We start from the raw sequence: 5,952 nt of genomic DNA on the forward strand, positions 1-5,952 counted from the left end.
ACAAAATAAAGTTTAATAAAAAAAACTTTAAATAAAAATAAAAATTAATAAATAAAAAACCGAAAATTGGTATTCGGCACTGCGCAAAAAGTAATTTATATGTTCGTGGTAACTCACCCTTTTTGCGCAGAGTGCAGAATACCAATTTTCGGGTATCAAAGAAAATCTTTGACATGGTTGCAAAACCAACGGACCTTAAGCAGTAAATAAAATGCATTTCTTAGTTGGGCTGAAATCCCGGCAATAGTGCAAAACCGGGTCAACCCCTGACAGAGGTGGAGCAAGCTCCTAGCACTCCGTCTGGCTCCAAAAATCAGTTTAACATATGTTGTCCTCCAATTGAGGAACTATCAGATGTTAAGCTGATAAGAACAGATACTACACTTGATCTTAGCCAAAAAGGCCGAGAAGCGATAACTCTAATAACGTCAGTGGCCATCACTCTATTCGCCGACAACTAGAACAACTTGGAAATTATAAGGATAGCGTGTTTGTAAACTGCGCACATGCATTCATGCATGCTCTACTTAAGGGCAGTTTTCGTAAAGGTAGCCTACTTTAGGGTGCCATCTCGAACCTTATAATTCTCAAACAGTTGAGTTCTATCGTCAGGTAAAATGTATGTGGTTTATGGTGTATATTTACTTTGGCTTCTCTTTATTTGTCATATAAATCTTTCGCTTTTTACTAAAGATTTCCGTGGAGAGGAGGAGCACTCTTATGAGTCTAACTTAATTTTTAGTCGTGCCCATGATGAAATTATAATAATTATAATATAATTATAATTATTAATTTTAAATTTTTTATTAAGCTTTATTTTGTTCGTCACAAAATTTGACATAAGAAATTTTGGTGCTAGAATATAATAATAGAATATTATGCATTGGCCTTATACACCCTGACCGAAGTTGGTTCAAATCGGTCCTCTATATCTATAGCTATAGGACCAATCGCTCGAAAATCAAGTTTTAATATAAAAAACTTTTATGTTTTATGAGATATCGTAACCAAACTAATAGAATATGCATTTAAGGCGGTCTTATACCGTCTAGTAAACTTAAAATTTTAAATCATAGGAACGATCGGCAGAAAATCAAGTTTTTGTATGAAAACCCGTTTCGTTTCTTGATATATCTTAGCTAATTTGATAGAACTTTCATCTGTGCTTGTTTTATAAATCCTGAGCAAATTTTGTACAAATCTGTTCACATTATCATATAGCTGTTGTTGGAGCGGCACTAAGCTTGTCACTTGAATTAGTATTTATTTATAACTGGCCCGGCAACGACAATCGCCAGGCACGACTAAAAATTGAATTTAGACTCATTAGCGTGCTCCTTTCCACGGAAATCTTTAGTAAAAGGCGAAAGATTTATTCGACAAATGAAGAGAAGCCAGAGTGAAGATGCAAAGTAAGCCACATGCAGTTTACCTGACGACAGACCTAAACTGCTTGAGAATTATAAGGTTAACGAATGTTTAAATATCACCCTAAAGTATGCTACCTCTACGAAAACTACCATAGAATGGAAGTATGCATGTGCTTAATTTCAAACACGTTATTCTTATAATATAGTTCTTATCAGCTTAACATCCGATAGTACCTCAATTGTATGACAATAAATGTTAAAATAATTTTTGAAACCAGACGGAGTGCTGGAGCTTGCTCCACATCTGTTCTATTGCCGGGATTTCAGCCCAACTAAGAAGTACAATTTATTTACTGCGTAAAGTCCGTTGGTTTCGCAACCATATCAAAGATTATTTTTAATGAGAATGCGATTCATACCCGTCGCAGTTAGACTCGGTCTTTTGATTTGTAATTTAAAGAGCGTAGAGAACGAAAAGTACCATAGTAATTGCAATGCTTGCAGATTACTGTGAGTGCTGTTCTAATTAGGAAAGTCAAAGATGACTTGAAGCAGGCTGCTGAACAGACAAATGCTGATCACTCAGGACTTTATGAGGCAAATCCTTTCCATATCTAAAATTATTGTGGACAACAATTGGACAGATCTACCGGAAACTGAAAAAGGGCAAATAGTTGGCGTTCTTGAAATAAAAGTGTACAAGATGGGGAAAGTGTACAGGATTTTGTTTAATATATAAAAAAGTTTTATTACGCTTATTAGAAAAAAATAAATAAAATTTTTTTTTTAATTTTGTATGATGCCTGTCAAAGCGAAAACGTATGCAATTGCACTGCGCTCTTCCTCTTCTATCACCATTTCATTGCGAGGTTGCTTTAGTTTAAAAAAAATGAATACAAAGACTCCTGTAGTAGTGGGATGGAGTCCAAATGAGTCCAATTTAAGTTATATTCCATCAAAGTTGAAAAATAGCCTTCTTTTAGTGATCTTTTATAGCATTGCTAAAATAAAAAATAAACAAGTGAATAACTAATATTTTCCGCCATTTCATAAAAAATGGAACTACTTTCGCACAATTTACAGCAAAATAATAATTTATTAGCGGTGTTATCCTCAAACCTATATTTAAAATTTGAAATGGTAGAGCTGTGGTGCCAAAAGTGTGTATTTTCCCATAACCTGTTATTTTAAAAAACATATTTTATTGGTGTTACACAACTGCTAGACTTATACAAATCAATCACATTCAATATTGTATTTTTTTTATTGTTGCTTTTTTCGCATCCAGTCTCAGTTAAACAGATTTGATATCATTCTACTAATAAAAATCTTTGCCATTTAGATAGGATAGAACATTATTAAGGAGCTCACCCCGATTACATCGATCCGCCTGAATAAACTTATTGTATGCTTTGTCGTGGAAACTGTCAGAATATCCCGCTTCCTTGGCTACATGTATTATGTTTGTGACCATTTTCTCAAATTTAGAACATCGATCTGCTTTAAATTCCATGAATTTGGATTCTAAGTCTGAGTGAACTTCTCTCGTATGTTGATCTAATCGATTGTTAAGTTCTTTAAGTGGTATCGTACCTTAGGCAAGATATTTGAACATTGATCTATACATTCGTCGAATCAGGTGTAATTTTGTTTTAATTCATCCTTTACATACATGAGTGGAACAGCACTCGCAATGATCTGCAAGCAGTTCAAATATTTCTGTACTTTTCATACTTTGCAGTTTTCAAAATACAGACCGAGACTAAATGCGACGGGTATAAAATGCATTCTAGTCGCACGACTGTTTCATATAAGATTTGAATAACTTATTCAAATGACACCATTAATTTATAAATTCTGACTTATCAGCAAGAAATTCTCTATAGTAGAATCTCGAAAATGGCGTACAAATATTATCAGAATATCAAGTTCTGGTGGTATCAAAGAGCAAATCAATGACACGATTGCAACACCAACAGATTTATCGCGATCAATAAAATGTATTTCTTAGATGGGCTGAAATTCCGGTCGCAGTGCAATACGGGATCAATCCTTGACCGAGGTGGTGCAAGCTTCTATACTCCGTCTAATTCCAAAAATCAGTTTTACATTTGTTGTCCCTCAATCGTGGAGCCACCAGATGTTAAGCTGATAAGGGTAGTTCATCTAAGAGTTCATCTCAACTTTCCTTAGCTTTATAATTCTCAAACAGTTTAGGTCTGTAAGGTAAGGTAAGCTATCTGTGGTTTATTGTGCATCTTCACTCTGGCTTCTATTCATTTGTCGATTAAGTCTTTTGCCTTTTACTAAAGATTTCCCTGGAGAGGGGCACTCTAATGAGTCTAAATTAAATTTTTAGCCGCGGTTGGCACTGTTGCCAGAATTTGACTGTTAAAAAAGACAGGTTTGAAAAGACTTATATAAAGAAAAGATGTAAAAAAAAAAAATTAAAAATGCTAATCAGCAATGCAGCCAAATCACAAAGAAAAATTTATGATTTAAGAGTTATGCTTGAATTTAAAAAACTTTTAAGCCTCCTAAAAACTGTTATAAAAAGCTAGATTGGCAACAATGGTGCCTGGCGATTTCTCGTTGCCGGGCCAGTTTTAAATAAATTCTAATGATTTAAGAGTGGCAAAAAAATTAAAAATCGAATGTTTTCGGTAGCCTTAAAAAAAAGTAGCTGTCTTTAGGAGTGGAACTTTGGAAATTTTTGATTAGTGACAAAGTAAAAAGATAAGAGATGACGGTTGCCACACTTGTCGTTTTTGCACCAAAACTGACTCTTTTATTATTATGTTGGCATTTTTTTTTTTGGAATTGTCCCTTTTTAGGTTTCAACAAGAGTTTCTTGAAACTATTAGGAATGTAATTTAACCATAACTATTTTCGCTGCCAGCAATACAAATTTACTATACTGAAATTCCCAACACATGTACATTTTTAATATCGCAGAAAAAAGGACTTAAACTTTGGACTAAATAGAAGGTATTATGTTAATTTCTCAGAAATACTCTCAATTTAAATATTTTTTATTTAATCGAGTTTTTCTAACAAAAGTTTTTAAAAAAATTTCGTTTTGCAAATTATTTTTTTGTATTTATAAATATTCCCTAATTTTAATGAAATTGGGTCTTTTTAAAATTTTTTGACTATTTTAAATATATTAAGTGGTAACCGTTTTTGAGATTTTACAATAGGTTGCGTAAGGCCGTGCAGCTCTGTCGCTAACGTCAAAAGAAAAAGACTGTATTTAATTTAATGAGTGTAATATTCAAACGGAGCTTTATTCATTTAGATCTAAAACTATTTTGAATACATATTATTCGTATTTTAAAAGAACCATTTTATTTGATTGGTTATCTGATGGGAATGAGTATTAATATTCGCCGACAAAATCCCGAGTTATCTGGTTTGTTTTTTTTTTCATCAACAATCTTTATTTGCAATAAATTGCTTAAACGGCCACATGGCATGTTTTCATGTGTTAAAATAAAATTTTTATATATGTATCAAGGACATTTCTATTCGGAAAAGCCTATATAGGCAACACTGCACACTGTGCACTGCGAAAACATATTTCTAAAAATATCTGAGAATTTATTTAAAGTGTATAATAACAATGGATAACTGTTACCATTTTCAAAAAACAATTTTATCGTTTTGAGCAATCCTGGTTTATTTTGTCCGATGCTGAGATGACGACATCTATAATTTACTGCAAATTACTGGGTAAAAAAGTTTTTATAAAAACCTAAAATTGTCAACAATGCTTTACAAAAAATTGACACTAGATATTGTTTGTTTACAGAAATATATAAACAATTTTCAATAAATAGATTTATGCTGTTTTTTCACCTTTTGGTGATTTTGAAATGTATTAAATTATGAGCCCTCTCGGGCTACCAAAAATTGCCGTAGTGGACGGTATTTCACGTCCCCATGGCGGGGTATTGGTTAAAGTTTTCAACTAGCAATAATCGCACCTCAGTAGAACTTCATTGGTTACGATATCGCCTCTGCGCAAAGATAACCAAACACTGATTTTCAAAAACATTTCCATGCAGCAATCACTTAAACCAGTTGCGAATCGTAAGCATTCGATGAACAAACAAAGTGTAACATACTTTTCAGCTGACTATGACAATTCTTTCCAGGCGAGCATAAGGTCATGCAGGTAAGGTAAGATTAAGGGATGAGGTAAAAGAATAATTGGCGCAGCTGCATATTTATTGATGTCATAAAAGTAAGGCATGTGCCGAAAGTTTGCTTTAATTAATTACCGTTTTTCTACTGCCCATTTTTATTATAACTATGAGAAAATTATGAATTTGAAATTTTTTGTGCAATTATAGAAATACACAACTCTCTGTTAATTAATTGTGCAATTAACGTAGAAATACACAACTCTCTGCTAATTAATTTACACAATAAAATTCGGACAGAAATTCGTATTTAATTTTTATAAAAAGTTCATCTACATGATCTTTAAAGTACATGTTGTGTATCATAACATATTGAAAGCATTGAACCACAGCCGGCAAAATCGATCGTTTTAAATATAAATCTTATAATATAACGA

The 5,952-nt window shown here is 32.8% G+C and overlaps 3 non-coding genes and 3 pseudogenes across 3 annotated transcripts; 2 read left to right on the forward strand and 4 right to left on the reverse strand.

Annotated features, from left to right (window-relative positions):
- Window positions 1-219: 219 nt before the first annotated feature.
- Window positions 220-415, reverse strand: LOC117782424. The gene has a single exon (XR_004617257.1). It is a non-coding gene; the product is annotated as a U2 spliceosomal RNA (small nuclear RNA).
- A 226-nt stretch (window positions 416-641) lies between these two features.
- Window positions 642-767, forward strand: LOC117782444 (annotated as a pseudogene).
- Window positions 768-1,278: 511 nt separating this feature from the next.
- On the reverse strand, window positions 1,279-1,403 carry LOC117782442 (annotated as a pseudogene).
- Window positions 1,404-3,376: 1,973 nt separating this feature from the next.
- LOC117782433 lies at window positions 3,377-3,548 on the reverse strand (annotated as a pseudogene).
- An 82-nt stretch (window positions 3,549-3,630) lies between these two features.
- On the forward strand, window positions 3,631-3,752 carry LOC117782443. Its single transcript, XR_004617268.1, has one exon. It is a non-coding gene; the product is annotated as a U5 spliceosomal RNA (small nuclear RNA).
- A 1,509-nt stretch (window positions 3,753-5,261) lies between these two features.
- Window positions 5,262-5,401, reverse strand: LOC117782436. The gene has a single exon (XR_004617264.1). It is a non-coding gene; the product is annotated as a U4 spliceosomal RNA (small nuclear RNA).
- Window positions 5,402-5,952: the final 551 nt, after the last annotated feature.

Source organism: Drosophila innubila (assembly GCF_004354385.1).
Source record: "Drosophila innubila isolate TH190305 chromosome 2L unlocalized genomic scaffold, UK_Dinn_1.0 4_B_2L, whole genome shotgun sequence".
NCBI classification, from domain to species: domain Eukaryota; kingdom Metazoa; phylum Arthropoda; class Insecta; order Diptera; family Drosophilidae; genus Drosophila; species Drosophila innubila.